The following is a 12,227-nucleotide window of genomic DNA, read 5'->3' as shown; positions in this document are numbered from 1 at the left end:
GAGAAACAAAAAAACAAACAAACAAACAAACTGAAGAGGGTGAAATGACTTGGTCACACAACTAGTAAGTGTCTGAGGCCAGATGAGTGGTCTTGACTCTAGACATGGCACTCTATCCACTGTGTCACCTAGGTGCTCCTATGCAGGTAACATAGCAGCTGTAGTGGTCCCTCACTAGACTCCTGATGAGGATGGGATCTAGACCCCCAAAATGAAAAGCCCTTGACTTTCCCACAGGCCAAATCTCTGGTGTTCACCTGAGGCTATAATCTCATCAACTGGCCTTTCTTTGTGGCTACACCCAATCTCCCAATTCTCTGTTACCCTTAACCTAGCCTAGCCCTCTATTGTTTTACCTCCCTATGTCCCCTGGTCACTTCCCACTCTTAATCCTAGCTAGGCTCCATTCTCCCTTGGTCTCTTGGTCCAGGTCTCTGGCATTCTACTACCTCACAGTCCCTGCAAACTACTTGGCCACTCCTAGATCCCTCCCACAGTCTTTCTGTATATAAAGTCCAACTTGTCTCCATTAAGGTGCTCTGATTCTTATAATCTAGCCACTGCTCAGATTTTCACAATCTAGCCAATAGCTCACAGGTGCTCAGTTTCCTTAAGAGTCTGGCCAATATGGCAGATCTTTAATTAACCTTGTCTTTGGCTGAAAGAAGGCTTGGGTCGAATTTTTTCAGACAGGACCCACATGTTGTGGTTTTGGGGTTCCAGCACCCCTAAACCTCTAGACCTCATCACTCTGTACCTGTTATCCTGTACTGGTAAAACTATTCTCTTGGACAACTACTAGTGGACAGGACTGGACAGGCCACTGAATAGTGAATGGATAAAGCTACCATTCCAAAGGAGCAGAAAGAAGGGGACTGAATGTTTCCTTGCTTACTTTGGATGGAATGGCATTCCAAGGCTTATTTTAGGATCAACAGAAACACCTTCCCTTTTAATCTCTAAGTCTCTGCTCAGGGATTGTTAATTCGCTCCAGGCGGGAGAAAGCAGAAGACATTGTCTCTCCATTCTGACACATTATTCTTGCTCAAAAGCTCCAGAATTTTTTTTTTCTGTAAACAACTCTTTGTTTCCCTAAAGCATTTGATATTTCTTAATTTACATTCCTTTGTTGCTGTTATCTAGATCAGTGGTTTGGGGCCATGCACTATTTGTGTGACTATAGTTTGTGACAAGAGGTGTCAAACATGTGGCCCCTGAACACGTGTCTCACAATACTCAGGAGTGTAGTCTGAACCAGATTAAAATGTAATTGAGAAATATTCAACAAAATAAATAAAAATAAAATAAAGCATAATGTTAATATGTTTTTTTCTAAGTCAATATATGCCTTAGGGATCATTATTTTCCACTAAGTGGCCCATTTCTATTTGAGTCTGATACCACTGCCCTTTGCCCTAGAGACACTTCATCAGGCTGGCCTCTTCATCCACAATTAGGGTAATCAAGCTTTCCACTCTTTTTAGAGTGGCAAATGCCAGTTGTGCTGTGGAAAGTTTTCCTCCTGACCTTTCAATGTCTCTGTCTTTTAGCTTCCACAGACCTTCAGTTTTGGGTAATTCTTATTTGGATATCCCCCCTCCACACACACACACTTATGAAAAGATATAGTTATCATTATACAAACAAATCTTCCTTTACCACATCCATATAATTGCTAAAATAACACAAGAAAAGGAAATAATTAGTTGTGTCTTGAAACTGCTGTTGCTGCTGAAAATGCTGTTTGTTGTTCTTTCTCAAAGAAGACCATGACATCAGAGAGGTGATGCTATCTCATGCAAGTGAACCAGATTTAAGTGAGGAAGGGGTGTGCAAAATCATCAGTCTCCCTTTCTCTTCCAGAATCATCAGGTTCCAGTGGCCAGATACAGATCAAGGTAACTGGAGATGGCCCAGGATGCAGCAGAAACCTAGGCCTTTTTAAGCTAAGGTCTTTAACAGGTCTCAGTTTGACTGAGGCAACACCCATTCAGTGGTTAAGGCTTAATAAGAAATGAGGCAGAAAATGGCTTCTTAAAAAAATGGTCTATGAGGGGAAAACCCTCAGGGTTTCTGGCCAAACAAAACAATTGCTATTTACATTCTTTCTGGGCTCAAATTATGACCAAGTAGGGCTTGTCCTGGGACCTTTTGTTGACCAATCACTGAGAGCCAGAGTGATTTGGGGTTAAGATTTGTCTTTAAGAGAGAAAAAAAAAGTTTCAGAGATTAAAATCGACATTCCCTTTAGACAGAGCATTCACAGGTAATGGTGTGATACCCTGTGTGGGCAGAGAGAAGGGAAAGAGAGAGAGAGAGAGAGAGAGAGAGAGAGAGAGAGGAGAGAGAGAGAGAGGGAGAAACAAAGAAACAAAAAAAAAAGAAAAAAAAAGAAAGCCAACTGGCCAGTTCAGGAATAAAGTGTCTTTCTGAGGGATGTCCCAAAGCAGACTTACAAAACAGATTCTTATAGTTTTAGGAGAAAAGGGAGGAGGGAGTGTGAGGTAGCAAGGCCTGGTTATGAGACCCCAATCACCCTTGCCATCCTGGCAAGGAAAACCACTTCATTCTGGCTGCTTTTCCTTCCTGCCTTGAATTCCAATGGAAAGGAGCAAGGACATTAGGTACTTGGATCCAGCTCAAGCTAGGTTCCTTTACAAGGTAAAATCCCAGTGCTTAGGGTGTGGTTCAGCTCAACTAATCAAGAGTAAATTTCTTGGGGGTGGAGCCAAGATGGTAGACAGAAGCCAGGAAGTTGCCCAAGATCTTCCCAGTTCCTCTTGGAAACAATGTTAAATCAAGCCTCTAAATGGATTCTGAAGCAACAGAACCCCTAAAAAGATGAAATGAGACATTTTCCAGCTTAATATAAGTTAGAAGGACTTCAGGAAAGGGAAAGCACAGCTCAGCACAGATAATGTTAGGGCAAGTCAGAGGAAAGCTTTTAGCCACAGTGCAGATCAGCAACCAAGGCCCCCACAGTCCTGGCTCAGCAGGCCGGCAGTGAGGCCTCCAGCCCCATTGCAGAAGGCAAACTGCCAGCCCTGGGACCCCGGACACAACAGGCGTGATGAGGCTGGGCCACCCCAGTGCAGTGAGCCAGTCGCCAGCACCTGAGGCCCTGAGCGGAAAGCCAGGGACAAGGCCCCGGGCCCCCAGCGTAAGAAGCTTGGGACAATACCCCCTGTGCCTTGGTAGCAGAGCTCAACTTTAAAAGTCATAAAATAGGCCGAAAATGAGTAAGACACAGTAGAGAATTCTAACCTTAATTCCAAATCACTCTGGCTCTCATAGAAAGTTACTTTGGTGAGTAGGAGATCAACAAATTCAGAAAAGAACAACAGTGTCAAAATGCCTACATGTGAAGCCTCAAAGGGGAATATGAATTAATCTCAAGCCCAAAAGGCCCTCTTGGAAGAGCTTGAAAAGGATTTTAGAAATCAAGAAAGAGAGGTAGAAGAAAAACTGGGAAAAGAAAGTGTTATGAAGGAGAACTATGAAAAAGAGTCAACAGCTTGGAAAAGAAAGCACGAAGATTGACTGAAGAAAACAACTACTTAAAAAATAAAATTGGCCAACAGGGGGAAAAAAACCAACACTGAAGAAAATTAAATACTCAGTATACCAAGATCAACACAAATACTATAAAACTACAATGACAAGCTTTTGTTTACAGAAATAAAGACCCACATAATTGGAAAAAAAAATTAACTGTTTATTGGTAAGACAAGTCAATATAAAAAAAAATTACAGTATAGCCTGTGATAATTTACTTATTCAAAGTTATGGCAATCTACCAAAGCATTACTTTTAAAAACTAGATGAAATATAACAAAATTAATTAATTGATGGTACCAAAGGTCAAGAATTTCAAGATAAAAAATGAAAAGAAGTGGAACCTAAGGGGGACTCCTGTTTCAGATCTCAAACTTTAATATAAAGCAGCAATTCTCAGAAAGGTTAATCAGTAGAACAGATTAGATAACCAACATACAAATATAACTAATATCCTAATATTTAAAAAAGACAGAGACCCCAGCTACTATTTGGGGAAAAACAAAACAACAACAACAAAACTACTGGGAAAATTCAACAGTGGTATTGAAGAAATTAGATTTAGACTAACACCTCATATCTTTATACCAAGCTAAGCTCTAAATGGATATGTGACCTAGATATAAAAGATCATATGAACAAGTTAGAGAAATATGGACAAATTATCTGTCAGATTTATGGATGAGAGAAAAGTTCATGATAGAGAAGAGAACAAAAGATGAAATGGATGATTTTGATTGCATGAAGTTAAAAAAATTACATAAACAAATCCAATAAAAGTAAGATTAAAAGGGAACTCTTGCCATTAACTGGGGGAGTGGGGAGGATCTTAATAGCAAGTTTCTCTGATGAAGGTCTCATTTTCAAGATATATAAGTAAATAATTCAAATTTATGAGAATAAGAGCCATTCCCCAATTTACAAATGGTCTAATGATATGTAAAGGTAGTTTTCAAAGGAGGAAATACAGGCTATCTGTAACCTTATTATTAAAATACTCCAAATCACTTCTAATTAGTGAAATGTAAATTAAAGCATTTCTAAAATTCTACTTAATGTTCATCATATTGATGCATATTATTTAAAAAAAGTAAAATTAAAGTGTTGAGGTGACTTTGAGAAAACAGGCATACTGATATACTTTTGGTGGACTTGTATTTATTGTTGGACTTCTACCATTCTGGAAGAGAAATAACTTTACCCAACAGTGAAATAGTAGGGAAAGGGGATAAGACATATGGAGGGGAGAAATGATGAAAAGGAGGATGAATTAAGGGAGGAATGGTCAGACATAAGGCAGAGTTTTGAGGAGGCTAGGATAAAATGAGAGAAGGATAAACAGAACAAAGTAGGATGGAGGGAAATAAACAGTAATCATAATTGTGAATGCGAATGAATTAACTTACTATAAAACAGAAGTAAATAGAATGGATTGGAAACCAGAATCCAACAATACATTGTTTACAAGAGACATAATTGAAACAGAAAATTAAATTAAAATATATAGAGTTAAAATGAAGGACTAGAGCAGAATCTATTATGCTTCAGCTAAAGTAAAACAGGCAGAGGTAGCAATCATTATCTCAGACAAAGAAAACAAACATAGACCTAAGTAAAATAGGTAGTTGGGGAAAGTCTAATGAAGTCACATAAATTTTTTTACAAGTTTCTGTAAAAAGGTTTCATTTATCAAATATATAGAGAAATGAGTCAAATTCATAAAAAAAGAGCATTCCCCAATTGAAAAATGATTAAGGGATGTAAACAGGCAGCTTTCAGAAGAAGAAATCAAAGCTACTTATAGTCATATAAAAATGTTCTAAATCATTTTAAAATATTAAATAGTTATTAAATATTAAATAATTAATAATTAATTAGAGAAAGGCAAATGTGAACTATTTCACACCTATCAGAATTACAAATGCTGGAGGGAAAAAGGGAAAATAGATACACTAATGAAATGGTGGTTAGTGAATGGTCCAACCATTCTGGAGAACAATTTAGATCTATGCCCAAAGGGCTATAAAATGGCACATATCCTTTGACCCAGCAATATCATCACCAGATGTGTACCCCAAAGAGATAAAAGGAAAAGGAAAAGGATCTATATGGTCAAAAATATTTACAATAGCTCTTTTGTTCATGGTGGCAAAGAATTGGAAATTGAGGGGATGCTCATCAATTGGGGAATGGCTGAACAAGTTGGGCAATATGATTGTGATGAACTATTATCGTGCTATTAGAAATGATGAGGGAGGTGGTTTTAGAAACAAAAAAAAAAACATGGCAAGACTTATATGAACTGATGCAAAGTGAAGTGAGAAGAACCAGGAAAACTATTGTACACAGTAACATCAATGTTGTAATGATGATCAACTATGAAAGAATTGGATGTCCTGATCAATACAATGATCTAAGTCCAAAGGACTCATGATTTTAAAAAAATACTTATTTGCCTTCAAAGAGAGAATTGATGAACTCGGTGTGAAAAATGAAGTATAATATTATCACTTTATTTTTTCTCTTTTTTGTGATATGGTTAATTTGGAAACATGTTTTACTTGATTTCAAATTAACTGATATCATTTTGCTTGCCTTATCAGTAGGTGGGGGAAGGGTAAGAGGGAGGGTGAGAATTTTGAACTTAAAATTTAAAAAGAAAAGAAGGTTAAAAATAAATAAATTATGAATGAAAAATAAATGAGGAAATAGATGATTTCAAATATATGAAAAGAATTATAGGAACTCATACAGGAGTGAAGTGAGTAGAACCAGAAGAACAATTTAACATTGATGTTACAAAAATGAGCAATGTTGAAGACTATTATAAGCTAATGAAGAATGAAATGAGCAAAACTAGAACAATTTAGACAATAACGGTATTGTAAAGACAAAAAACTTTAAAAGTTTTAAATACTCTGAATAATGTAATAACCGTGCATGATTCCAAACAACTGATGATGAAATATGCTATCTACCTCCTGAAGTAGAAGAGATAGATTTAAGGTACAGAATAAGAAATATTTTAAAAACATTCACCCAATAAGGAATTTATTTTGCTTTACTGTCTATATTTGTTAAAGGAATTTGTTTTTGTTTTGTGTCTTTTTTTTTTTTTCATTTGTGTGGCAGGGAGAGAAAATAGATTTCTGTTAATACAAAAAATTAAAAATTAGTTGTGGAGTGCTATACCTGTGGAATACACTTTCAGATGTATCATTAGCTTTGCTTAATTATTTTACATTCCTAACAGGACTTTGATGCATGATGAGATCTTTTAACATGGAGGTTCTTATATAGTGCAAGGATTTGCTTTGAGGAGATGTTCTATATTCACTATGTATACATAGGTATGGGCAGCCTCTTTCCATTGGTTACTTGACTGGAACACTCTGTATCTTTAAAAAAATACCAGGTTGGGTCTCCACCATGGCACAAGATAAAGGTGAAAAGGAAAATCCCATGCAGGAACTGTGCATCTGTAAGCTGTGCCTCAACATATGTGTTGGGGAGAGTGGGTACCGACTGACCCAGGCTGCGAAAGTATTGGAGCAGCTCACAGGCCAAACCCCAGTGTGCCCCAAAGCTCGCTATACTGTCAGATCTTTTGAATTCAGGAGAAATGAGAAGATCACCGTTCACTGTACAGTCTGTGGGGCCAAAGCTGAAGAGATTCTGGAGAAGGGGCTGAAGGGGTGAGAATATGAGTTAAGGAAAAATAACTTCTCAGACACTGGCAACTTTGGCTTTGGGATGCAAGAGCATATTTATCTGGGGATTAAATATGACTGGAGCATTGGCATCTATGGCTTGGAGTCCTATGTGGTGCTGGGCAGGCCCAGGTTCAGATTGCAGACAAGAAGCATACGACAGGCTGAATTGGGGCCAAACACAAAGAGGAAGCCATGCTCTGGTTCCAGTAAAGGTATGATGGCATCATCCTTCCTGGCAAATAAAGTCCTGTTTTCTATTGAAAGGTCAATAAAATAATAAAAAAAATACAAGGTTGGGATAATCTCTCTTTCCTGAAAGATCTGGGTTAGAGGTTTTGTTCATCTGAATCCCAGGTGCTGTGAATTGAGCTGGGTGTGGGCAAAGAGCAAATAATCTTACCCCATCTCTGTTTTAGGCACGATGACCCCCCAAATTGGGTTTAGAGTTTGTTGTTTGTCTTTTTCAGTTCTCGGTGCAAGTGTAGCTCGGTGGCATCTGTAGCTCTGGCAGGGCGGTATGCCATAGTGACCTTGGAGGCTGAGTATCAGGCTAGCTATTATTGCTAGCCAAGAAGAGGAGCTTTGAAAAATTGGGGTGCCAGGACACAAGGAACTTGATGGGACCATGTTGTGTAGGTAGTGAGTTAAACTATTGAAGGAATCCCCTCCCTTATCTAGAGATTAAGATGGTGGAAGAAGGGATTATGTCCTCCAGGTGCTGGGGGCAGGGGCAGGGGGGTTGTTTGCTTGTTCTTGCTCTCTACTGAGATAAATATTCCCTTGTAAAAGCTAATCTAGTTATTAAATGTTTAAATGGAAGAATAGTATGGGGATCTCCAAGAATCCTGTGAACACAATTGGTAGGAGCTTGAGCCAGCAACAAAGACTAGATGCTTCCTTAAGTCTCTCAGGGAAGCCTGGAAAAGTGATGAACTGTAACACATCTGGCAACCAAGCCGTAGAGGTCCAGGGGATTCACTGCTACACTTTGTTATGAGTCCTCTCATGGTTTGGTGGTTACATGAAAATGGATATAATGTAAAAACAAAGGAACCAAAAATCCCATCAATTCAACTTTTAAAGAAGGGAGGAAGCTCCCCCTCTCTGTCTCCTCTACTCTGCAGGCAACTCTACAGCTTTGCCCCTCTCCCCCGAGAATGTACGCCTGTGCTAAGTTCCTCTTTACCCCTGCCCTTGTGAGGAGCAGCTTTCAGCTGCTGAGGAGACCATTATCTGCATTGGTACTAAAACAGCCAGAGATTGGGACAGATGAGAACCTCACCATTTTGGCAGCATCAGATCCCTTGACCTCATTTGTCCCCAGATGTGGGTTCCAAACTAGCACTGTCTCAAGGGACATTGCCATAGCAGCCAAGCTTGACGGGGCTGGCACTGCCGCTGTGGAGGTAGCAGGCTCTGGAGCTGGGATTGGGACTGGTTTTGGAAGTCTTATCATTAGTTATGCCAGGAACCCCTCCCTGAAGCAGCAGCTCTTTTCCTAAGCCATCCTGGGCTTTGCCCTGTCTGAAGCCATTGCACTCTTTTGCCTAATGGTGGCCTTCCTCATCTTTTTCACCATGTGATGGACCCATGTCTATCCACCAATGTTTCTGAATGTTCCTCCTCATCCTTCTGGTCTTTCCATGTATCTTCCAGCCTGTGTATACCTCCCCCTCCATCTTACCAGGCAACCCTAGAGAAAGCCAAGGTTCAAGATTTGACAGAAGCAAGACAAATAAATACTGTATTAATAAACTGAGAGAGAGAGAGAGAGAGAGAGAGAGAAAGAGAAAGTTCCTGGCCTCAAGGGGCTTAATACTTAGTAGTAGAAGTAAGGCAGGTACAGAGTTACAGGATACTTGAATCAAATATGAAAATGTAAAAAAAAAAGAGGTCTATGCAACAAAGAAAGTTCTGAAGAGAGAGAATATATTTCTACCTTGAGGCATTTGACAAATACAACTGATAGAAGAACATTTCAGGCAGAAGAAATGGTGTGAGAGAAGGAATAGAGTTGGGAATATTCAAGAGGGTTCTTTAAACAGCAAATAATATATTTTAGTGTATAGGGGATGGGAAGGAGTATAGTTTGAGTTAAGTCCATGAAGAGAGTCTGCTATCAAATTGTGATTGGTCTTGAATGCTAGGCACAGTCATTCTAATCTTACCTATTTCCTTTTCTGCTTCAAAATACAGAATAACGCACAGAAGTATAGAACTAGAAGGTACCTCAGAGGCCTCTTTTAATCCATTTCTCCCCCACCTTCTAAGGATGAAGAAACTGATGCCCAAGGAATTTAAATGACTTGCCCAGGGTCATACTGCATAACACAACACAAAATTATTGCTGGAAAATAGCCTATGGTATATACTATAAATCAAATTGTATAAATAATAGCTTGTGGGAACTAATGAAGTCTTTGGTGTCCACAACAGAACTATGAATAGCTACTGGTAAACACAGTTATTGTGTTGTCATAAATATTAACTAGCTGACTAATAATTACATTAAAATATAAATATATTATTATTAACAGTATGCAGGAAGCTTTGACTGTTTGCCTGTCTTTTTTTTTTCTTTTCTTTTTTTCCCCTGGACAACCTTAACAATATTTCTGGGCTTCTCTATTCAGTATCTAAGAGGAAATAATTATGGGTGTCAGTTTTCACCTGTCAGAAAAAGCCAGCAATGATTTTCACTAGAAAATGAGAAATTCCAGTAGCTGGCAATTTTATGAATTTCTATAGTTTTGAAGGGTGCATACCTTGTTAGGCTAAAGTCTGAAGACATTTGAAATCTCTGTCTACACCTCTCAGGCAGTATGGTAAAGTAGCTCAAATGCTGTGCCTGGTATCAGGAAGATCAATGTTGAAGTCCAGCCTTTTCCCATTGGGAAACAACAATGTTACCATGGCCAAGTCACAACCTCTCTGGGCCTGTTTTTATATTCACAAAATGAAGAAAATCATACCAACTTCACAAGTTTGTTAGAAAGCTCAAGTGACAGAATACGTGAAACTTGTTTTGTTTTATTTTTTTAAACTTTACAGTGTCAGTTATTAATACCGCTACAACCACTAGAATGATACCATGACAACAGACTCGGAAATTAAAGGTTGTTTAAGTAAGCACTTCAACTAATTTCATAAGAGTGCTCTTGGTCAAAGGGTTCAGAATTAGGCCTACTTTTGAAATGGGTATTTTGTTTTGTTTTATTTTGTTTTTCCCCATAGCCTCTTGACCTTCATTTTAAGGTAATTTCCCATCTCCACGCCAGGCCTATTTTTTTAATCCCATCTTTTCAAGGACCAAGGGACTAACTGATTAATTTAATAAAATGGCCCACTTTGAGTTCTAATGGAAACACTCAGCTATGATCAAGCAAGTGAAGGGTCTTTATTTAGCACTTACTGTCTGTTCAACTCTATCTGAGGAACACAAAGAAAGGGAAGATGTGATCCCTGATGAGTACATGACAGAGCATTAGTAAATATGACAGAGAATAGAATTGCTTTGCTTACTGCAATAACCTGCTGGTGAGTCTGCTGCCTTAAATCTCTTCCTTCTCCATTCTATTCTCCATTCAGCTACTAATGTGGTTTTCCTAAAGAACAGGTCTGATTATGTCATCAAACTCTACCCATTAAAGTAGTGGCTTCCTATTACCTCCAGGAGTAACTACAAAATGCTTTGCTTAGTGTTCAAAGCCCTTCATAACTTAACCTCCTCCTACCTTTCCAGTCTTCTTACACCTTACTCCCTATACCTGCTCTTCAATCCAGTGACACTGGTCTTCTGCCCATTCTATGAACAAGCCACTCCATGGTCTCCGAGCATTTTCTCTGGTTGTCCCCCATGCCTAGAATGCACTCTCTCCTACACTGACTTTTGACTTCCCCGGCTTCCTTTAAGTTCTATCTAAAACCCTACCTTCTATGTGAAGCCTTCCCTAACCCCTCCTTAATTCCAGGATTTCCCTCTTTTAATTATTTCCTCTCTATCCTGTATATAACTTGTTTTGAATATATTTGTTTGCATGTTGTTTCCTCCATCCTCCATTAGATTGTAAGTTCCTTGAGGGCAGCAGTGCTTAGCACAGTGCCTGGTAGAGTCAGAGCTTAATGAATGTTTATTGAATTTGATTGTTAAGTTATGTGGGGGTAGATTAAAATTCATATAGAAATTGAGAGGCAAGATGAGTCTAGTTTATCAGGCTTTGTGAAACTGGTGGGACGTGAGCTAACCTCTGAAGGACTGGTAATAAATTAGGGTGAAAGAAAAAGGGCTCATTCTAGGTAAGATGAACAATCTGACTAAAGGAATGAAAATGGGAATGAGTACAGCACTGAGGAGTGGGGATAGTGACTCGACTGTAGTGAAAGATCTACCAGAGCTTCATAGAAGGTATAAATTAGCTAGGTAGAGTAGGGCCATAGTATGTAGGAACATGAATACCAAGCATTAAAATTTAGGTTTGATCTATTGCTAAGAAGACTGAAATTGTCTTTGGTTGGACCCAATCAGAATCCATAGGAGGCAAGAGAATGACTCCTAAGAGAGGCTATCTCCCCGATGAAGCTAGAAGAATGAAATGGTCACTGATAAAAAGCTATCTTCAGAGAGGACTAGGGACATTTGGTATAATTAATAACTTCATTAAATTGCTCAGCCATTTAGAGGATAATAATTTTAGGCCACTGAGTTTGCGTCTTCATTTTACGGATGAGAAAGCTGAGTTTTTAAAAGAGTCTAAATAACTTTCCCTAACTTACAGAAGTAGGATTTGAATCCAGGTCCTTTGAATCACAGTCTAATATCTCTTTAAATTACACCACACTGCATTTGGTTTAAAAAAAAATACTAAACACAGATGCTTATTAAGCACCTTCTGTGTGGAAGGTCCTTTACTGGCTGCTAAGCAGCATAACAGAGATGATGGATACACTCCTGATCTCAA

At 38.7% G+C, this 12,227-nt stretch overlaps 2 pseudogenes; both read left to right on the top strand.

Annotated features, from left to right (window-relative positions):
* Positions 1 to 6,985: 6,985 nt before the first annotated feature.
* On the top strand, positions 6,986 to 7,549 carry LOC110209461 (large ribosomal subunit protein uL5 pseudogene; annotated as a pseudogene).
* An 877-nt stretch (positions 7,550 to 8,426) lies between these two features.
* Positions 8,427 to 8,797, top strand: LOC110209465 (ATP synthase F(0) complex subunit C2, mitochondrial pseudogene; annotated as a pseudogene).
* Positions 8,798 to 12,227: the final 3,430 nt, after the last annotated feature.

This window comes from Phascolarctos cinereus, unplaced genomic scaffold, assembly GCF_003287225.1.
Source record: "Phascolarctos cinereus isolate Bilbo 61053 unplaced genomic scaffold, phaCin_HiC Scaffold_3;HRSCAF=262, whole genome shotgun sequence".
NCBI lineage: Eukaryota > Metazoa > Chordata > Mammalia > Diprotodontia > Phascolarctidae > Phascolarctos > Phascolarctos cinereus.
Note: the sequence above shows the minus strand (reverse complement) of the source record. Positions and strands in the feature narration are given on the sequence as shown.